Here is a 23,997-nt window from a genome sequence, read left to right as displayed (position 1 = left end):
TTTATATATTTGATTACTCAAAATTAGCTTTGTATGATTCATGGTTTATAATTAGGTATCGAATGCTCTTAGCATTTGAAAGACCTTTAGTGTCAAAGTTAGATTGTTTCATCTTTTGTATTTTCTTTATCAGCAAAATGAGAATGTATGGGAAATAAAATTATTCAATTTCAGAAGCAGGTTTCTGGAAATCTGAAAGAAATATACTCCAATATCTGAATAATATTTTCAAACTTCAAAAGATAATAACTTACCAGCATAGTTCAAAGCATCACTGTTCATTCCAGGAAACCAGGCCATTGAAGACCTCCTTTCTGAGGAACAGAGGGGAAATCATAAGCCACCAGTGCAGAACTCATAAGGAGCAAAGAGGCTACCTCCCCTGACTCTTCCCCTCTCATTACTCGCTTTCGCCTGCCAAAGAGAATCCTTCTGTTCTTACACCACTTGCCTATTCTACACTAGCAGGTAGTTTCCATGCAGACAATGCATTGTAAAAATAATTACTTTGAATGAATGTAGATACACTTTAGGACTTGATTTTGTACTCAGAAACTTCTCTTACTCTGAGTAGAATATATTGCATAGAAATAACTGGAGAATTATTAACATAGAGTTTCAGGTTTTACATATAAATAAAAGATTACATATATATGTGAAATAAAAACTTATTAACATTTATATTTATGTTATTAAATATGCAAGATGAAACTCAATCATTTAATACATAGAAACACACATGCCCATCTTTGCTTAAAGGGTGGATAAAAATTATTTTTTAGTTGGTTTTTCAGTGCACAAAGGAGTTGCAATTCACTTGCTTTTTAAAAATCTGAAAATAATTTATATAAAAATATAAACATGATTTAAGTCATATGCAAATATATAATGCAAGATATACATGTTAATATTTTATTATTGACATTTATAAGATACTAGTTTTACTTTGTTAGGACAGACAGTAGTAACACATAGGTTTGTAGCTTGAAGTTGTATATAAACAGTGTATTAATAAGTCAATTGCCAAGCAAAGGAAAAGTACATTAGAGTGATGACCTTGCTTTAGATAACATTTTTTCTTACATTAGTATGTATTTTGATGGCTATACATCTTTCCCCATATAATAGGAAGTCAAGAAGCCATAAGTGTAAAAATTGCCATTTTAGGTTGGAAACACACAATCTTTTCTTACTTTTCCTACCCTTAGCTTTCTAGTCAAATATTCCATTCATACATCTTTCCTTTATTATTAATATTAATAAAATTTATTAATTGTTATTAAATAACATTACTAAATATTCTTTTGTTACATCAACATGACACAGTTTGGTCTGTTTACCCTACCTTCCTCATTACAACTGTGTAAAAGAATATTTCCCACGCATAACCTATTAGTTTGAGAAAATTCTCCAACCTACTAGACTCCAAGCAAAAATGATTTTGTATAACCAGCATTGTTCAAGTATTGAACTTAGTGGCAATCTGTTTAGTATGTTGCTGTTATAATCTAGTGGTTTACTGAAGTATAATTTTTCTTATATCAATCTAAGAATCACAAGGTGGGGAATAAATTTGTCTAATTTGTTTTTTCATTCTTAAACCATTTTTTAAAATTAAATAGAACAGTTTACAGTTAAGAAACACAAATTCTGTGCCACATTTATAAAATCTATATTATTGTTATCATTCACTCTCAGTATACGAATGAGGAGTGCAAGGCACAAAGGTACAAGAAGGTTAAATAATTTGGAAGAGGTAGCATGAGGCTTTGTATCTCAACACAATGGCTGCTGAGAACCTCCCTTGAGAAAACATTGTTCATGCACAACAAAAGTATTCTAAAAGGCAAAAGACACAAACCTATCTAATTTCAGGACTGGCACTCAGGGCATAGATTTCTACCAAGCACTTTGGCATTCCTGAATGTGTAATGAAAAGACAGGCATTTTTACATGCAAATCTATGCCACAATAGTGTATGTGGCTGAAACGATGAAGTCATTTATGTGAGGATGGATTTCTGGACAAGTATGCTACCATGCCACCTACAAAGAGTGAATTGGGCTAAACATGCAGTTTCTATATTAACTCTGAAGCCAGTATAGAACATCAAAGTAAATCCTGTCAAGTCCAAAAGGTGTCATTCTTTTCTCACAGAAACTATTTTTTTTAATGTGGTGCTGTTTTCAAATCTTGTCTGATATGATAGCGATAGCTTTCATCCCATGAAAGTTTGTCATTTAACATTTTAAATGACTTCCCAAACAGTGGTGGGATTATTTTAATTTCTACACAGGTGGCTTCACTATGTAAATTCTATTTTTAATAAGACTATAGATATCTCCGGTTGATTTTCCCTACACATCTCAATCAACTCTGTTGAATTACTTCCTGTCATTTAAAAAAATTACATTGTTCCCTACACTTAAATGATCATCGTGATATCCAATTTTTCAAACACATCTGATTAGCTCTGAGGTCCAGACCAATACATTCAATCATCCATCCATTGGTATTGATATTATTAAGTATTTTTAATACTTCTTGACACTTGAGAGACCAAGGTAGGCAAATCATTCAATATAGTGAGAACTTACTGTACTTCCAAATAATGCTGGTTATAAACCATTAACTTTTTAGGGCACCAGTCATTACTTTATACACAGCATTATTTTAAACATAGAATTGATGAGATTGGTGTAATCAATATATCATCCTGTGAAACGAGGCAAAGCTAGATCCTACAATTAGCCAACACTGCAGTTCCATCACAAACACTTCAATGTGATAACCCTCATTGCTGAGTTCCTGGTGTCTCCTGCTAAAGCTTTTCTTTCTCAGACAAGTTTCCTTTGGTCACCTCTGGGTCCTGGGTTGCTGTGGAAAAGGTAATGTTCTCACATGATGAAAAACAAAAGTGAATTTCATCCTTATGGTAAGTGTGGGAAATTTGGAAAGTCCACCCCTCAATTTGCCATTCATATTGATGATCATGTATCATCAGATTAGGTATTTTGAACATTCATTAATATTCCTGAATAGCCCTTAATTTTGTATCCCTTAAATTACAATTAGTTTTATTTTAATATTTGTTATTGCTGTCTTGTGCTAAGAGTCACATGTACACTGTCTGTTGTTGGAATCCCAAAAGGCTCATGATTACTTTTTGTGTTTATTTAATCATATTCTATGACTGTGTGTACACTGAATAAGTGTTATTCTGCTATACCTCAGTACATGGATCTGTCCTTCTTATATTTTCTCAACATGGCACAAAAGGGCGAAGGTGTCCAAGATCTTCTACAAATTGCTTTTATTTGCCCCTTACATGCATCTCAATTCCATTTTAGGGTTTTTAAACATGGTATTTGTGAGATTTAAGCTCAACCTATTTGCTAATTATTAGAGAAGTATGAATTAAGTACTCTAATACATATGCATGCTTCGTGATATGACTTGAGAAAATCATACAGTCCTCACAATGTTGAGCTTCCAGAATTGTCTGTAAAAGAAATTTTGCAGACGCTACCTTAGAAAAGAAAAAGATGCCACAGGCACAGACAGAAACCTTGGACTGGATGGTGTCTGAAGCCAAGACTCTGCATAAGCTGAAAATACAGAAAGGAGAGGTTAGATGTTGGAAGATAACACTAGGGGATTAACCTGAGGAACATGGAGACACCAAGGAGACACGCTAAAGCAGTCTCTTTCCTCCTGCAGTTGCTTGAGTTCAGTCTCTCTACTCTGTAGTCTTTTTATACACTTAAGTGTTTCTTTTGGGTAGTTCCCAGGAGTTAGGTTCTTGTCACCTCATTTCTAGAGCTCGACGCTTGCTTGAACAGTGGTATAAATCATTGACTCCTTTACAGCAAGCACATTCTGTGGAGCCAGATGACTGAGAACCAGATTGGAATCAGGGGAAAGTCATAAGGAATCAGAAGTAGCTCTTCGACTTCTCTCCTTTTTCTTACTTTTATTTTTTAATGTTGCTAATTGAAATAGAACTATGTCACTTCTGAACTCCATTTCTTCTCGCAAGCTCCTCCAACTACTGTGCCCTCCCATTGCATCCTCAATCTCAAGTTTATAACAATTCCCTTTGATTATATTTGTTTTGCACACACACACACACACACACACACACATGTTTATATGGATATGGATACACAAAACATATAAATAGAACCTATTTAGTACAATCTTTTGAAATGTTCATTCCATCTATGTATCCATCCATCTATCTATCTATCTATCTATCTATCTATCTATCTATCTATCTATCTATCTATCTATCCATCTATCTATACATTCAATACTAAGTTTCTTTGTGTAGTTTTTGCTTTCCTGGACCTCACTCTCTATCCCTGGGTGGCCTCAAACTCACAGAAATCTGCCTGCCTCTGCTTCCTGAGTGCGGGAATTATAGGCATGTGCCACCATGTCATTGCTATTGAATTCATTTTTTTCTTTGTGTGTATATGGTTTCAAGGCTGAACACTTTGCCTTAGACAAACAATAAGGGAGCCCATCCTTGCAAAAGGCAAATTCTCCTTCTCCCAGAAGCCAATTGTTGTCTGCAGCTCTGTTTAGGGATGGACACTTCCTATCACACTTCTGAAACGGCATACATATGTTGCCAAGGCGTCCTTAAAACTGAAGATTCAGTATATATCTCAGGCTGGCCTCTATCTCACAATCATCTTCCTGCTTTAGGGCCTTGAATGTGCAAATGATTACAGATGTGTGACACCACATCTGGTCTTTGCCTTCATTTGCGGCTGAAAAGTATCTCAATCAAGTTATGTTGAATAATGATAATTTCTGCTATTTTTGCATATAATTATATCAAAGAAAAGTTTGAATACAATGTATCCTAGGAGACAGGAACTTTGTTAGGATGGCTTTGGCATTTCTCATGTTCTGAACTCTATTTCATAAGCTTTCCCCTAAATTCTGCACTGATGCTCATTTACTCAGCTCTGACAAATATTTGTAGATTTTGTCATTAGAAAGACAGATCAAAGCAAAACAACCCATGTTCAAAAGTCAATAAGTATCTCACATATTTGGTCAAAGTAATATATCATTTTAGTAATTACTCAAATATAAATTAACTGCCCTCTAACAATAAAATTGAATTTTAGCAGTCATGTGATGGATGGCACTATTTATCTATCTATCCATTTATGGATAAAATTAATTATCCATATTTGTAGTGGGGAATCTGTATTCATTCAATAAAATAAACAAAATATTTTCAGAAACAGATATCAAGAAATAAAAATAGTGATTTAGATATTTTGCTAACTTAACACTTTTTTCTTGATAAGAATTTTGCTCAGCATCATGCTTTCCCTGATTTTTGTGTCCCAGCGATAACAGTATCTGCTTTCTGAACCTGCTATATTCATGCATTCACTAATAAAATGCCAGTCACATTGCCTTTCTACATTATTTGTCAAGGCAATTAAAATAATCAAATGGATTATTTGGGAAATATATAGGAAAAAGATATATATAGGGAAATATATATATATAGAAAAGTGTTTCCATACATTTTGCCAGATATTTACTTTGTTCTTTATTTAAAAGACGTTACAAATAAGTCATAATAAGATCGTTATTTATTTTCATAGATGTTAATCCATTTAAGTTAAATGGCAATAAACAGAGAAATGAACATATCCTGGTGTGTGCTGACGTGATGCCTAGGAAGGTAAAGTAAGTGACACAACATGCTAGTGAGAAGTGGGGATATTTTCACTCACATGGCATCAGAGAACATGTGTCACCCCTAAAATACCTGAGTGAGAACTCTAGCAACTGTTTTAAATAGAATAATCCAGGAAAGCAAGTGACTTGAAAAAATTAGGTCTTGAAGATAGTTAGAAATAGAATTGAGAAGTTATCCCTGGTGACTTATGACTGTGGAAAGCAGAGGTCAGAGGGTAACTTGAGCTAAGAACTTGATAGTCAGCTTGTGTAAAATTGTGAAATGCTGTCACAAAATTAAAAATGTAAAGACAGAAGAAATGGAGAGGAAGAATCTGAGATAGGAAGAGAGAAAAGGACAAAGAGAGGCAGAAAGAAAAAGAACCAGGCAGGGAAAGAAATGAAGGCATTTAGGAACATTGATTCTTTCAATATTTTAAAGTTGGATAGCAGGTTAAGAACATTGGATTAGATATCAGTGGATAATTTACAATCAAAGAAGGAGATTGACTGTGAATAATGAGATTAACTGTGGTTCAACGGCAAGGGTCATCACTGGCTACATGCCAATACCTTGAAAAGTACTTTTTCTTGATAAGTTTTTATTCCCCACTAACTAAAGCAGATTGTATAAGTCTACAATTTTAACGTGGAAAGATGGCTTTGCCATGATCCTTGAATTTGGTGACATTTGCGCTGGTGATGATTGCAAGAGATTGGTTTTCAGTGCAGGCAGAAAATCTGGTTAAACTCCTAATACAGAATCAATGTGAGCTAAAGACCCAGAGAGGTGTGACTATGAGAAGCATCTTCAAGATGGATGACTTGGAAATGCAAACCAATAAGGAACAGCATTCCTGAAAGTGGGAAAGAACCAAGATACAGGGAGCTCTATGGTGCTTGGTTGTGCGGTTCTTCTGGTTTATGGTGAAGAGGTAGAAGAACGATGCCTGTGTTTGGGACACAGGAACTGACATGTGTATCTGGAATTCAAGTAGCCTTTGGATTCACTTATTCAGAGGAGAACAGTTCAGTGTTCTTATCAAAAAGATTGCCCTTAAAACCATGGGACCTGATTAAATATAGCCTGGGTGGTCAAGTGCAGATGCTCTTACACTAATGTTCTCAGATGAGAACAAGGAGGCATCAGTCAAGAAAATAGATGAGTAGAAGCTCAAAGGAAGAGACTTTTAGCCATTGAAAAGAAGTTTCAGAGAAAATGGAGCTGATGGAGCTCCTGTGTCAGATGTCACGAAGGATAAACTAGATAAGCTGGCCTGGGTCACTCAAAAACCAAAGCAAGTTAACAGCTCCTGTGATGTCGATCAAAGTAAAATGTAAAACTAACACAAATGAATACCATCCTTCTATTCTGTGAATACCCAAGAAAAGCCTGATACTAAAGGAACAATGCAGGGGATGAGTGAGTGAGTGAGTGAGTGTGTGTGTGTGTGTGTGTGTGTGTGTGTGTGTGTGTGTACATAGGCATATGTACACATATATAAACCCAATTTGAGAGGCCCTAAAAGAGAATTCCTCCCCCTCCCTCAGCAGCACATATTCCTAAGCCTTAGGCTGCATTATAGCCTCATTTCTAACGTTCCTGCACAGGATGACCTACAATCCAAAGGCCTACATTCTTTTCCAAACTACCATAAAAATAATAATCAATGAAAATAAAATCATGCCACTCTAAAAACAGGTGAGCTGAGTGTTCATGGAAATTCCATTGTAAAGAGGGGGTGAAGTAAAGAAAGTTTAATCAGGAGGGCCGCACAGGCCTGTAGTTGCAGCTGCTTGCAAAATTCTAGTTAGCCTGGCCTCTGGGTCATGTCAATGTATTGAGACCCCACTTTAAAATCAAAACTAAAAAGCAAGGGAAGTGGAGATGGGGCTCAGTAGTACAGTGCAAGATCAGGGTTCAGCCCTTAATATGCACAAAAGAGAGTGTGGGAGAAAAAGAGGAGAGAGAGGTGGGGAGAAAGAGAGAGAGGGGAGAGAGAGAGAGAGAGAGAGAGAGAGAGAGAGAGAGAGAGAGAGAGAGAGAGAGAGAGAGAGAAAGAGAGAGAGAGAGAGAGAGAGAGAAGAAAGGAGAGAGGGAAATAAACATGAAGGCAGAAAAGAAGGAAGTTAAACAAGCAACAGAATAGAAAGCTGTGAAGAAGACACCTTATTATACAGCTCAGCAGTTGACTTAGTAACCCACCTTTAACTAGCAATCCATTTTGTGTCAGAAATAGCTTGGTGCATGCAAGCAACAGGAAAATTGGCAATAATTACAGCACCCATTTCTTAGCACTGCACAAGTTGCATGATAGATATTAATATATATTAATATATATAATATTCAGCTTATGAAAAGAGATCAAACTAGGTAGCTATATCTTACTTCATGATCATGAAGGCAGAAATATCTAAATTTAAGATTTTATTAAGAACATTTCTCTACATGGGACTTTTTATAAACCTTGTCTACAGGGTTAATTGTCATATCTTGATAGCTTTATATTCCTTCTATTCTAGATTTAGTTCTTTTAACAAATGATGATTTGGATATTATAGTTATGGACTTGTTTCACTGCTGGCTGATTTCTCTATGTAATGCTTTGCAAAAAGAAAGCCTCCCATTGCAAGAACCCTTTACTGCTTTCCTTAAGTGCATAGATGTGATGAAGGTGCACCGTTTGCTTCTGGAAGATCCATCTAAAGTCCTATTGAGAGCATCTCACATGCTGTCAACCACACAGGAATTTATTCATGGCAAAAAAACTCTCCTGCAGCACATCTTAGGAAGTAACTTGTATGCTAAGTCACTTTCCATTAGCGTGTATCTTATTTAGGTTAGGTGAAAGTGGTTTCTATTTCATTGTGGTCTTCGTAGCGCTTGGTGTCTAAGGAACAGTCTGTCTTACAAGAGGCAACTACAGGGCAATCTGGAAATGCGGGAGGCAAGAACACATCAGGCAGAAAATGTGGTTTGTTCATTTATATCTGAACTGATTGCTTTACAAGTTAGTCAATTTATCTTTACCAAAGAATTTAATCAGATGCTACTTGCCCAACCCTTCAGGCTTTTGGCAAGTGTCATTTGCTTATTTGAGTTGTTTCCAAACCACACCATGCTGCTTTTCCCCTTCTCCTTGTGTCTTAGGATGGAGGGACAAGAAAGAGTTGGCTGGAGGTCGGTCTTTATGGACAGGGCATCGTCACCCGTTAAGAGAGTAAGATATCCGCTGCCGATATCTACAACTTGTGGTTCTTCCTGTTACTGCTTGGAACAAATGACTTGAAGCAGATGAAGCCCCAAAGTAAAGCAGTAATTAACCAAGCATCCATTTCATGACAGAAATCAAATATGATTTTAGTCACTTTAAAAGCTTTAGAAATGAAAAGAGAAATCGATACCTTTTGATTCTTGTTTAAAAACATAGAACTCCTCTCAAAAGCGTACCTACTACTCAAAAAAAAAAAAAAAAAAACCAGGTCCAACTCAAAATCAGAACGTCTCATTCCACTTTCAGAGCACTGCAGGGACTCAGAGTCCTGTCTTAGGAAATAACTCCTCAGTCAAGTAACGGAGTGATGACGATAAGCTGAGAGATGCTGCAGTACCCAAGAGCAACAAGGAGTTCAGGTGGCAGACCTAGAGATCAGCTTTTAAATTTACACAAATTGGTTATTCGCTGTGTGTCTCCTCAAGCTGAGATCCTCAAGTGAAATTTGGATTTACAGAGCACATCAGAACCTTCTTTCAAAATATTCGCAATGCCAGCTAACTGTCCCCGTGTGCCACTTTAGTCCACAGATGATTAGCTCTCTGAAAAACTGGTCAGATCAAGTACCCACTGTGCTTCCTGACTTCTCATTTAAGACATTGTGAGTGTGTGTTTCTGTGTGTGTGTCTGTGTGTGTGTGCGTGTGTGTGTGTGTGTGTGTGTGTGTGTGTGAACAAAGTGACTAGGTAGATCTCTTAAAACTCAGATAAAACATATTTTCCACACTTAAACAGCCAAGAAAATTTGCATCGTGTTCAGAATTAAGTGCAGCCTTTCTCACTTGCCTTATAGACTCCATATCTCTTTGTCTCTCCTGTGTACTGATCTCATGCTACAAATCCTTCAGTCTGACATGTCACCCTGGCTCCTTTCTATTTTTCCTTGAAGTAGCCAAGGTTTGCCCATCTAATGCATCTATTAGAAATCAGCCCTTTTGTTTCTCTTGCTCTTTGCTCTTCTCTGCTCCTCTGCTCTTGCCCTCTTCCCTGCCCCTTCTTTCCCTAGTCCCCTCCCCCTTACCTCCATGTGCTCATGGCCAGCCTTTCCTCTCCTCTTCTACTTTTCTTCTCTCATTAAACCTCTCCACATGGAAAAAAATCAGCCTCTTTTTAAATGTCCTTTCAAGCTTGTATTTGTCATTAAGGCTGTTTTGTTCTTCAGTTTCTAACTCAAAGAACTATCCCACCAGCCACTCTCTTAAATTACCCTGTTACATGTTTTTAGAGTTAGCCATGGTGCAGTAAGAAGAGTGGCACTACTAGCTTGAGGGGTAACCAATAAGGTCTGATTAGATAACAACAGGCTGCACTGAATTCATGTGTGTTACTTTAAATAAGCTGAGAACACAAACTTAGAGAGGTCATAGACCCTAGAAAGAACACACTGCTGCATTCTTCCAAGTTGAGATAATAATATCTAATTGCTGTCTAAATAGTTATTCTTACACCTACAGATGACTGCAGGTCTCAATGTTCACCAAAACGTTCTCTTTGTAGTATCTGGAGCTTATCATATAAGGCCACAACTGGTCAACATGTGGAGAATATGACTCTATTAGTTCTGAAGGAAAAAAACCAAACACCCTACAGTACATTTAGCATGAAACTTGTGCCTCAGTTTAAAGTACAGAGAAATGCTCTCCAAATGTTTGTTGGATTTAACTCAGCTATTTTTCCTGAGGGTTATGAGGAGAAGGATACCACTTCGACGTCACAATAAGAACTTCAGGGTGGCTCCTGTAACATCAAGATAAGGTGTATACAGGATCTTCCCAATGGCGCATTGTAGAGTCCTGAACTGCCATTAGACTTAAAATGGGACAATTCCAACAAAATAATAGAAATGTGCTTTTTCTGAAAGTCAGCTGAGAATGATAAATTCACAATAAAGAAGTACAGATAACTGGGGCACACTAACTGAAATGTAAAAATGTGCATATCTAACACATGTGTGCGTACATGTATGTATGTTACAGGGAGAGGATGAGGGTAAGTAGGGGAAGCTATCTTTGGTTATTTATCATGAATTATAAAATTTATACAGGACAAATTTTATATAAGTATATGATAGTTATATATCAAAACATATAAATATATACAAATATATATTTGTTCTTCAAGTGTTACAGATGTTGTCATTACTGTTGGTGCTTTTGACTTAGGCAAATCCATTTAAAAATGGCTATACAAGAAAATGTCTTCGTGTTTACTCTCATGAATTTATACCTTCTGGGCCTTTTTTGCCTTTGTAGATGGATATGGGTTTTCATTTGACATTGCCTTTAGCACCTCTCTCTTCATTTCTGGGAGTCAAGGTCTTCTGGTAATGAATAAGCTCATTTTAGAATTGTAGAATACCTTTCTGCCACCTTGCTTTTAAAGGGCTATATTCTTTGGTCAAATTGTCTGAACTGTTTGTCTAGTACTGTTCCTCATAAGGAATCTGCTTCCCTTGTCTTTTCTTAAGTGGGTTGTTTGCACCAACTGCTTTAAGTGTCCTTGTTCTCATCACTGACTTCACAGTTTGCTAGGATATTTTCAGGACAGCAGTCCGTGAATTTCGTGATTGAGTTGCTTGAATTTTGGAAACTGTCAGTTTGAGTTTTCATCACATATAAAAAATAATCACATATCAATTGAAATAAGTGTATTTTCTGCCCCATTTTTCATTCATGAATTCAGTTGCATGTATATTTCATTGAGTTTCCCAGTTACCTTCAGATCTTCCTCTTCACCATGGTGTTGTTTGCTCAGTCTTCTTTGAGTAATTGTTTCACAAGATTTCATTTCATCCAGGAAATTTTCATCTTGGACCTTGTAGATTTCATTTTCAAAGGTGAATTTTGTCTGTCTTAAGGATTTCTTCTCTTTACTCTTTTCTGTACCTTCTAGTGCAGATGGAGAATAGTTACCATATCTTTGTTTCAAATTTTATGTCCATTTCTATTTCCATTGATGAATTTTTTTCTTCAGATGAGGTTGGACATTGTCGCTTCTTCATGCTCCTCTTTGATGTAGAAGCAACAGGACAGGTTGGTGAATTAGCAGAGAGAAAAGGAAAGCTCAGGTAGGAAAGGCAGCAGCAGCATCACTGTACCCCACCCTGTACCCCACCAGCATCTTGAGATCTTGTCTCACCTTGTTGGCATTGTTTCCCCACCATTACATGCATACTGGAAATGCTGTAAAATAACAGTAGGTGTGCCCTGAAAGCCACAGCTATAGTTAACAGCATTAAAGCAAGAGGCTGCTAACTTACCTCCCATCATTTTCTCGCTTTTACTGTTCTGACTGTTAAATGCTATCAGGACCCAGTCTCTGAAATGGGCATATTTATGACAGTAAGACAAAGTACAAATTAAAAGAAAAACTTGTTCTTCCACAATAAAACAGTTTTGTTCTACTTATAACAGTCTACCATCTCATGGAAAGCCTTAACTCCCGCACCAGTTAAAAGGCTTCTTTATCGTAACTGAACTCCTAGTCTAACACTCACCCATATTTATTCCAATGGCATTAAGGAGAGAGCTAGATGCGTGCAGCCTGTATTTTAGCCATTACTGACATACCCATATCCTTGTCTTGGATCACATGAAGTCTAACTTTCGCTGCCCCCTTCTCTTCCTTGTGGAACTTTTCTACACTTCTGCTATCAGACTGAGGCAACCCTCATTAGAGATGAATTTACTCCATATGCAGCTGCATTGTCGCTGGATCACAGAATATTTTCTTTTGTGGGTAAAGTCTTTCAAGTTCAAAGTGCTATTTCCCATGTTTAGTACTCTATCATCATTTCCATAGAGGTACAGCATTGCTACTATGTCCCGCGCGCGACTTTTCGCCGGCAAGGAACACGCGGACATTAGAAATCCTTACTGTGACCACTTTATTAATCTTAGAAGAGGAAAAGCCATGCCGCGCCAACATGGGGCGCTTATAAAACCCTCGTGCAGCGCACCCACACCTGATTGGTTGTTACCCATGATCTCATAAGGCACGCCCCGGAGTGGGCAAAGTCCTGGCACGAAGGCACTCTTGCACATGCGCACAGTTAACTACCTGAAAGGGGGGCCGGCTGGCGCGGCGAAGGTTGGCGCCATCTTGTAATGGCGGAGTCTATCCTGACCTACCACGTGGGGCGCAGTGGAAGACAGCGCCATCTAGTGGTGGCGAACGTATTGCGGCCCTCTACATCTCACCCTTATAATTTATATAATTTTATAGCAGAAATGATCACCCTATCGCGTGCAATGAGGAAACCTCAGCGATGTGCAAGGGCTGATCAAAGGAACACTGAGTCTCTCTCAATCCCAGTATAATGGATCCACAGATCCATGGGGTGCAGGAGCAGAGAACTTAGATACAGAGAGTATCCCTCTCCTCCCAGTGCAATGGACCCACAGATCCATGGGGTGCAGGAGCAGGGAACTCAGATACAGAGTAAATCCTGAACAAGATAACCAAATTCCAGGTGAGGCCCTTTGTACAATGGCCACAAGTGCTTGAGTGATAACGGCCTTACCACGTTACTGTTGAGATCTGAGTTTGTAAACCAACCATGGTATGAATACTGATCCACAGCATAGGGCTGCATCAAACAGAGCCACTCCCGATAAGTAGTGGGCACCTCATATGGTCCTCCTCAGCTGTTACCACCAAGGACCGTGGTCAAGCTGCTCTTATAATAAAATTTTGAATTCCCAATTGTTAGTAACTACTCCAGAAAGTTCACCCACTGTACTTGTCTAACAATAGATTGGGGGAGGATAACTCCAGACACTGCAGACACAATGTCTGCAGCAGTAATGGCTGCTACAATAGCAGCGAAAGTGTCAAGGTCTTTTCCAGGACAGTTCAGGATCAGTCATTCTTCTCTGGAACAACCAGCAGACAATGGAACCATTTCTGAGATCTGTATAACCAGGACAGAGTTCTCCAGTCACTGTAGCTTTATACAGGTGGCTTTCTGTGAAGCTACGGTCTGTAAAATGACAACACCAGTTACCAGTTAAGGCAGCAAGAGTCACCAGGGAAATGAAGGGACAGGGGTAACAGCTGGAGTCCAGTCTTCTCCAGGAAGCAGCAGTGTATAGAGTCTGAGCGTAGGCCACAATGGGATGGGAACACACGCAGCGGTAACACTGACTGTAGCAACGGCAAAATCTCTGTGATGACAAAGGATGAAGGGGAATCTTCTATCTTCCTCTCAGGGCAGAGGAATGACTCCAGGGACCCGAACCAGGAGAGCTGAATCTTCATGCTCCCAGGATCAGCATGTCTCACCAGACACTCAGGCAGCTGGCACACTCCTGCAGCATCCTGTAGAAAAAACACAAACATTCCCTCTTCCCCATATAAAATATCTGGACAGGAACATGTCAATAAGTGGATCTCTCTATTTCACCTAGGCAGAAGTATGCCTAGTTGTAGGGTGCCATAAACTTTGGCATCCAAATTTTTAAAATTGAAATAAAAGGAGCATTATTTAGCATACATGGATAACTCCCCCTTTTTATTTATAAAGATATAGTAAAGATATTATTTATTAAGGTAAGTCCTCGAGGATTAAGTTGAGGACACTGAGCACTTGTATTTATAAATTGACTTGTATACCAAATTATTGTTTCCAGCATTATTGTTTTGATGATATAAAGAATGAGACTTTTTGACTAATTGTTCTTATGTAAGGCCTATAATCTGTCTGGAATCTTGTCCTCCCTTGTTAAGGAGCCCAGGCAATCTAGTTTGAGTTCTTAAATGGCCTATAAAGGAACAGTACTTAGTGCTCTTAACCACTAAGCCATTTTTCTAGCACCTCACAAACTTTATTTACCTAAACATAAGCATTAATTAGAAATGTCAAATCTTGTAAATATTGTCCAGATTCAGTCTTCCTAGAAATCTCTGAGCTGGCAGGGTGAAGCTGGGAGTTGAAAGTAAACAAATGGAGTCTTCCTCTTTTCCTGAGGGTGTGTTATCAACTCTATTACCATTTTTAAAGAGCTGGGTCTATGGTTTTGTTTAGTTGTCTGAGCCAGAGCACTGAAGGGACAGTGAGTTGTCAGACATTTACACTGAAATCACTCACTGATTTCATGTAGAAAACTTGTCTCTAATAAAGCATTAAGTAATTGAAATCAATTGTAAACCACAAGCCACACATTGGCTATCAGTATATGAATAGAAAGCTTGATTTTTTAACATTTTAAAAACAGCGGCTAAAGCATGGAATTTAATAATCTGTGATGAAGCAATAGAAATTCAAGAGAATAAACAAGTGATCCAATCATACCTGTAGCCTTTTCATTAGATGAACCACCTATAAATGTACTAAGCGCATTTCCTATGGGTTGTACGCACAAATATGTAGGAAGTACAAAAGCATGTAAAGAGTAAAATTATCAATTTTGTCTGAAAAATTTGTATATGTAATAGGCCAAATATCAGTATTTAGTAGTAACCAATTAACTGTTGTTTGGAATAAGATATGTTTTACCAGGTTTCTATTTAAAATACTTCTATGACTCTAGTCCACAACTCTGTACTAACACAGCTGAAGCTTTATCTCCAATGTGCATAACAAAGACCTAAGTCCTCTGGTAAGGTGAGGTACTTAGCCAATTAACATATCTTTAGAAGCTTAAAATTAGCTTTAAATATTCTTATCCGGAGTAGTGTAACAGCTACTCCCCAAATATTAAAGCTCATTTTGAGAGCAAAGGTTTGTAATAAAAATTTCCATATACATTGAAAGATTTAAGTTCTAACTTCTTACACTGAAGAAGCAACAAAATTACCTAATATGAGGCTGTTAGCCATTCTTAATGATATCACTTTATGGGCTCTCTAAAACTATAAGCAAGCTCACGAAATGAAAACTCACAATTGTTATGACGAAAACAAATTGTATAAAATCAATCCTCTAAATCTGTCTTGAAATGGCAGTTGGAGTAAGGAAACTGGCTGTAATGTTCTCACAAGTTCTAAAACCTCATCAATCCTTATAAATCCTGTAACAATCTCTACCTGTTTGATTTTTCCTTAATTAAAAATAAGTTTGAGTTAGTCAATGTAACACTAGCAATCCTAAATCACAATCTTTAAGTTCTCTTTGTAACACCAGAACACAGCCACGAGGTCACCTGAGTTCTGAGTACGTGACTAGGCAGCTGTTCTCCAGGCAGTGGAAATTAGCATTAGAATACAGATAACTTCAGGGCAAGCCACAACTTTGGAAAGCAAAACTCAACCTCCAACAAACAATCTAGTCTCCAAGGCACCCCAGGTCTATCTATTATGTTACAAAGTTTGACTGTCAATTCTTACATTTGGACGCACAATTATTCATTTGTTCCTTTTTGAAACGAGGTAAAACCAAGTCAAGGTGTGCACGACCGGCAGATAAAGTTTTTACCATTTTTTCTTTTGAACATGAAACATAAAACTTTTAGACAACGAGAAACAAAAACCACAGACATACACTGACAGACATGGGGACATCCTGGTGCACCAGAGACAAACAATAGACAAAGAGGGGAAAAAGCCAGATGGTGTTCACGGCGACTATCCACTCGAGTGGAGCTGATATGGGCGATGGATTGTCTCAATTCCTGGACTAGTCCACCAACGTGTTGAAACCCAATTCTGTAAGATACTGAGAGATATTATCTGAGCAGAACGACCGACATTTGCCAATGGTATGGAAGTGAAACACAGCCCTGAGTATTTTTACTCACAACCCAATTACATTAACTCTATCAGGCTGTGCACGGGCACTGAGATGTCCTTTTGTTTGGTTCTCCTGAATAAATTTTCAGGCGGTCTGCCTCTATCAAATCTGATCAGTATGACTCTGTAAAGCTGTCGCGTCAGTGCCCGGATGCCGCGACGTCCCCAGAGCCGGCGCGGGAGCTTAATTACACCTTTCATAAGCACTAAGACAAAGTTTTTCTCCCAAAATATTGTGTTCCTTTTACCTCCTCCCTTCTCACCCGGGGCATTTTTTCCCCAATTTTTCACCCCTGGCGGTGGTAAGACCGCAGGGGGGCCTGGTGCTTGAGATCGATCAGGATCCTTTTCTCGTTGCAACTTTTCACTATCCTCTGTTTCTGACGATTTTCACCCTTCCCCCAACACTCTCCACTTTGCTGTTATAGCTGGGCAGTTCCCACGCGACCTCTGACGCCGTTTGGCGGTAGCTAGAAACTCAAAGGTCAATAGAAACAACTCGAGGGTTGCCAGAGCAACCATAGCGGCACCTGCCGCGTCCGGCAGGGGACTGAGCTGGAGCAGATCAGGGCTAAGCATTGTCTCTCAGAGTTTTTTACCTGCATTCCACAGCTTCTGGATTTCTTCCGTGAAACGGAGGCTTCCTCTTGGCACCGGCGATGTTGTAGCTTTTTTGTGTCCCGGGTTTCGGCACCAAATATCCCGCGCGCGACTTTTCGCCGGCAAAGAGCACGCGGACATTAGAAATCCTTACTGTGACCACTTTATTAATCTTAGAAGAGGAAAAGCCACGCCGCGCCAACATGGGGCGCTTATAAAACCCTCGTGCAGCGCACCCACACCTGATTTGTTGTTACCCATGATCTCATAAGGCACGCCCCAGAGTGGGCAAAGACCTGGCACGAAGGCACTCTTGCACATGCGCACAGTTAACTACCTGAAAGGGGGGCCGGCTGGCGCGGCGAAGGTTGGCGCCATCTTGTAATGGCGGAGTCTATCCTGACCTACCACGTGGGGCGCAGTGGAAGACAGCGCCATCTAGTGGTGGCGAACGTATTGCGGCCCTCTACACTACTATAGGCTTCTAGAAGCTCATGGATGCAATGGATACAATGTGACATGAATGTCACACAGGGGGACATGCATGGGTGACACAAACATATTTGAGTTGGGTCCCTTCCTTCAGCTTTATCACCATGGTTCTCACTGTCTATTTACTCTTAGTGTAATGCAAACATCATAGTTGACTTTGTCCTCAGGATTACCTAAGGACTGTAGCAGTTTGTCTGATGGGAGAGCTTCAGGCATTCTCAGAAACTGGGTCTTCATGGGTGGAAAAAGAAAGGATTTGCCAGTTTAACAATTTCCACGTGTGAACTCTGTTCCTGTGACTGATGACTGACTGTAAGTTGTGTCTACTTGGTGTCCACTTATGTTTCTAGGTATTTGTTTACTGGCTGCTATTTCTCAGTTCTAGTTACATCCCCATATACCAATCATGGGTTATTAATCAAATTTAGATTAGTACAAATTAGATCTTGGAAAACTTATTATTATGTGTTGAATTCCCACCCACAACACTGGATGTCTTCTGGTTGTCTTCTTCCCACTGAAAGGATGCTCTTCTGATGTTCTACCAAGTGATTTCCCCCCATCTCTCCTCCTAGCTCCATTCCTCTTCCTTCACTTTTTTTTTTTTGTACTTTCCAAAATTTAACTATTTTCTTTTTAGTTCCAATGATCCCTTCTGCCACATTGAGCAGTAGAGACTAGGAAGCTCTGGCATGTTGGGCAATTGCTCTGTCCCTGAGGCACACCTTTGGCCCTTGTTTTTCTAATTGTTGCTTTATTTTTATGATGGGGTCTCATTCTGTAGCCCAGGCTGGCCTCAAACTAGAACTAGTTATTCTCTCCCCCCCACATCCCCCATGTTTTGCAATTACAACAATTTTTCATTGTTGTTGCTATTGTTTTAGTTTAGTTTATTATTTATTCATATCTTTACAGCTGAGTATAAATATATACATACACCAGTTTGTGTAAGTCAGAGGACAACTTATGGGAGGCAGTTCTCTTCTTCCACCACGTGGGTCCTGGGGATCAAACTCACATCATCAGGATTTGCAGCAGACACTTTACCAGTCGAGTCATCTTACTGATCCATTATTGTTTTATTTTTATCTATTATCTTTCAAAAGTCTGACGTCTTAGAAATTAAACTTCATCCAATACTTTAGCATATAGCCGCAATCCTGGTAACTGGGAGCAGGGAAGCAGGAGGATAGCCAGGGAGATGTCGTTAGGTTGCAAAACAGCACCTTGTCTCTAAGAACAACAAAGTTTTAATTGAGGACTAAATAACAATTTTATTGTTAAATAATAAATAAAGGTTGTGGAAATGTGCCTTCAAATATTAGATTTCAAATTGAAATGAAAAAAAATAATACTCCCTACCACTCACTAGAACAAATCCTACCACAGTTCTTTCATTTCTGTGAGGCTTGACTTATTTTCATATTTAAATATGGTAGAAAACAAAACTGAACCAATTACAATGTATTAACAGTTTGAAAATATCCTCAACAACTTTAATTCGATTTTGTTTATGTTTCAAAATTAAGCAATAAATTATGGGTAAAATTATTGGAATCTTCAAGTCAACAGATTGAGCAGCTTGGATAATGTCAGACTACAAGTTTTGGCTTCATTTGTGCTTCTGGAGACCCATTCTGCCCAGCTTTTAAAGACAAACCCTGGCTCTTCTGAAACTCAAAATTCAGATCATGCTGGCTTTAAAGCTTGAATTCATAGTGATCCACCTTCCTTCTGCTTCCACATGCTAGGATTAAAGACACACACGAGCATGCTAGGCCATGCTTCTGGGGAGTTTATAGTGTTTCAGTGAAGTGAAACCCCAGAGGCTACACGGTTAGGAATATATAGTTCACAAAACTGGCCCACAGGTTCTTAAAGAATTGTTTTCCTCACTGGATAAAGAAGAATGAAAGAACACAGTGTTTTCAAAGGTAAGAGCACAGTTAGATAGTTCTGAGTTACTTGATTCCAATATGTCATGAGATTTTGATGAAATCCATTTTCTCTTGTCTATGACCAAAAATCCAAGTCTGCCCATTTTCAAAACAAAACAATACTCTAACCCAAACCAATACAATAAATGCTATGGCTGCTATCATGGTTGCTGAATAGAAAGCTGCCACGGTGGATAACCTTGTTGAATGAACATTTCTCAAATAAATCTTATGAGATGACTCCTAGGAAGAACAATGCTTGGTGCTCTCAGGTTTCTGCAGGTATCCATTTAATTGTTGTCTAACACAGGGTTGAGAGCCTTGGCTGAGCTCCGTCACGCAGCAGGGAGCGCTCATCCTCCTGGCTTTCTTGCAGCTTGCTTGTTACTATGGCTGCAGCATTTTTTGTCCTTACCTTTATCCCACAGTTCATCCTAAGGTCCCCTGTCACACTACAGAGGAAAAGTACTCGAGATCAATTAACACTAAGTACATTGTGGGCAGGAAACTAAGTGTAAAATGTGAAATGTTAGAATTATTAAAAAGGAGATGATTTTTGTGATTGAGAAGTTAGTAGATTGCACACAAAAATAAGCAAATTATCAAAATAAAAAAAATGCCTTCTATTTAAAAAGCATGAAGGAGGCTGAGGAAATGGCCTATGGTTTAGGAGTATTTGCTGTTCTTCCAGAGGATCCTGGTTCGCTTCCCAACAGCCATGTCAAGTGGCTTAAAACTGTCTGTGCGAAATCCAGCTCCTGGCGATCTGTTTCCTTTTTCTGGCCTATGTATACAGGCAACATATACGTATGCAAACACACAACATATAATAAATAAGAATAAACTTCAAAAGTATCTTAAAATGAACAAAAGCTATAAGGAGAGAGGGTATATTGGCAAGTCATATATTTGACAAAGAACCAATATGTACGGTATTGAATGCTCTGAAGACTCAAGAGCTGAAAGGTAGATGATGTTCGAAATGGGTGAGGAGGCATAACAATGAGGAGGACGGACACATGCGACCAAAAAAGGGCATAACACGGGAAGGGACTTACAGTGGTCTTCAGAGAAACACTGATAGAAACAAGGAAATAACAGCATGCATCTATCAGAATGGATCAAATGGAAAACAAGGACCATATCAAATACTGTCCAGGGCAGGAGGCAGTGATGCCTAGGTTAGAGGAAACAGCTACTCAGAGTTTGGCAGCTTAGCGAAAGTAAATTAAACATGTTTCTGATAGATTTCCCAGCAAAAAGGCCTCAAAGATTTTATCTCCCAAAATGAAAATTCATCTTCATGCAGATACCTGCATTTGAATGTTTTTAATGATTCATCAGGATCAAAGGCTGGAAAGGAGCTAATGTTGGGAGATTGGATAAGCGAGCTGTGGGATACTCATATAGAATATTAGTCACATGAAAAGGAGAACATACTATAAATACCTTCAAGAATGTATCCTACCCATGAGGAACTTGTGCAGAATGGGAATAATAACCAGTCCCGGGATTTTTATATTGTAATTTCTTATATGTAGATTTCATGCTAGTGATTGAGAAAGGTAATGAAGAGTGAGGTAGGACAAGCACCCGTGTGTCTGGAAAGGGCCACAGGAGGAACTCTGTAGTAAAGAGAACCTTCCGTTGACTGTGATAGCCTCTATTCAGGTTGTGGAACTGTAACACATTATCAAGATGATATCACTGATGAAACTGGGTAATAGGCCAAAAGAGAAAGCTTAGCACAACATTTGATTATTCACCAATGCAAGATTTTGACAGCTCAAGTTTCAAAGAAAGTTAACATCAGCCTTTTTAAAGTGTCAATGAGAAAGACATATGAAAACACATATCTGTCCTTATTCATAAGAGATCAGACTAACCTAGGTTATAAAAGTAAAAATAAACAGCAACAACCAAACATAAATCAGTGAGAACCCAGTTCTTCTTCTTCTCTCTTTTAATGAGTAGAAGGGGAGCTAATAAAGATTGGGAGACACCAGAAAGCTGGCGCACTCTTTAAAAATGTGAATGGAGCCAGCAGCCAGTTTTGTGAATGATTGGACAAGTCTCCAGTTGCATTTAGGACTTGAACTAAGGTGACACCCAAAGTTCGTTATCTTTCTAAGGAGGGTTTTGTCAAAAGCTTTCAGTACAGGAAAAGAAAAACAAAAGGAAAGGCTAAAGTAATCAATACTGGAACAATTCCAAATAGCATTTCAGTGACACAGTATAGAGTTTTCAACGATGTTACCTGAAATTCAGAAGAACGGTATAAAGCCATTTACATCACCGGGAGAATGAATATAGAAGACAGAATGGATTGCTTTTCAAAAGGAAAGACTGCTTTAAGATTTCCTGCAAAACTTACACTTCATTGACAATTCAATACAAGAAATATTTAAAATTTATGACTACCCGATAGAGAGTTTCATAGAAATGAAAAAAAAAAGTCAACTGTCTTTACATACAACCACCTGGATGTTGAGGCTTAGAACCCAAGCTGTCTGGAGGCAGGGTCAGACACATTTCAAGTTCAAAGGCTGCTGAAACCAAAACAGGCCTGGAGACTTAGCTCAGTGCTTGGGGGTGGGAAAATGATACGCAATCAACATGGAAGGAACTCAAATTTCTAATTCAGTTGTGATTCCTGCATACTATGGCCATGGGCTATAGACCTGTACTAAGATAATTATGATGTCACCAAAAAGCAGCTTAAACTTTACATTCTCACAGAAAAAGAAAACCAGTCCAGTTTTCCAGGCAGAATGTAGTTTGCAAGGGAATATGCTCAAACACCAGCAGGAGAGAAAGACTGAATGTCTCTGCAGATGGGCCAAGGGTAAGAGAGACAGAGAGCAAAAGAGGCAAAGCAAGGGAAAAGGAATGAAAGAAATGGGAAATGAGGTTAGTATATTTCAAATCATCACTGTTTATAGTACTTAATTCAATCTACTATACAGTAAAGTATTTATTATTTAAGTAACAAAAAAATAGAACAAAGCCAACATCTCTGTCAAGTAAAGAATTTTTCCCATTATTAATTTTGGTACTTGGTTTAGTTGAGAGATGTGTAATTAATAATATAGAGCAAACGGTATTTGTGTCTGTGGTGTGTGTGTGTGTGTGTGTGTGTGTGTGTGTGTGTGTGTGTGTGTAACTCTTCAGGTCTTGAAAATACACAGAATATAAAAGCAATGGATCCTTAGGAGAATCTGAATAAAATCAGTACAAGCTTGGCATTTCAACTACAATAATATGAGTGTTTTGATTTATTTCTTACACATGAGCTTATCATGTATTCTCTACCTGTCTGCCTGCCTGCCTATCTATCTATCTATCTATCTATCTATCTATCTATCTATCTATCTATCTATCTCCTATCTATCTATCTATCTATCTATCTATCATCTATCTATCTATCTATCTATCTATCTATCTATCTATCTATCTACCTACCCCATCTATCTATCATTATTTATCATCTCTAGTCATAAGACTTTATCCATGGAAACAGGCATGAGACCTTCCTAAAGCTTTAGTTCTTGTGCTTATGGTAACTATTAACATTCTATTTCTGGGGCAGCGTGGGTTGGGAGGGTTGGAACACAAAGGAGGATTATTACAATGTTTGCATCACCCTGCAGAGGAAAATATTTCCCAAAGGAAATCACTAAGGAAACTAGTCAAAAGAGGTTAATAGGAAGATAAGGAGTGGTAGGTGTGGGTGAGTACTGCACCTGCTAGGTAAAGGGGATGATTTTATTACTATATTAGTAATGATACTTTAAAGAAATAGAACTGGTAGAATGGATAACCATAACTAACCATGGACTGTCCAAAAATTCAGTAGTTGCTCAGTCCAAGAGCCTGAATGTCTCTGCTGGTCTTCAATGTGCAAAACAATTCCAAAGATGTAAGCACTCATGCTAGTGAAGGAAATTGACTTGTCAATGAAAGCACAGGCAAGCAGACAGTGAAGGTTCTCTTCATCCATGCTCTTTTTCTATTGGATACTTTTTTTAAACATTGGAATCATTTATTTAAATTTTTTTTAAATTTATTTAATACTTAATAATAATTCTTTGGTTTCCGGGAAAACATCCCCCTCCCCCCTCCCCTTCCTTATGGGTGTTCCCCTCCCAACCCTCCCCCCATTGCCGCCCTCCCCCCAACAGTCTACTTCACTGGGGGTTCAGTCTTAGCAGGACCCAGGGCTTCCCCTTCCACTGGTGCTCTTACTAGGATATT

The sequence above is a fragment of the Rattus norvegicus genome, chromosome 2, assembly GCF_021556685.1.
Source record: "Rattus norvegicus strain SHRSP/BbbUtx chromosome 2, alternate assembly SHRSP_T2T, whole genome shotgun sequence".
Taxonomy (NCBI): Eukaryota; Metazoa; Chordata; class Mammalia; order Rodentia; family Muridae; genus Rattus; species Rattus norvegicus.
Note: the sequence above shows the minus strand (reverse complement) of the source record.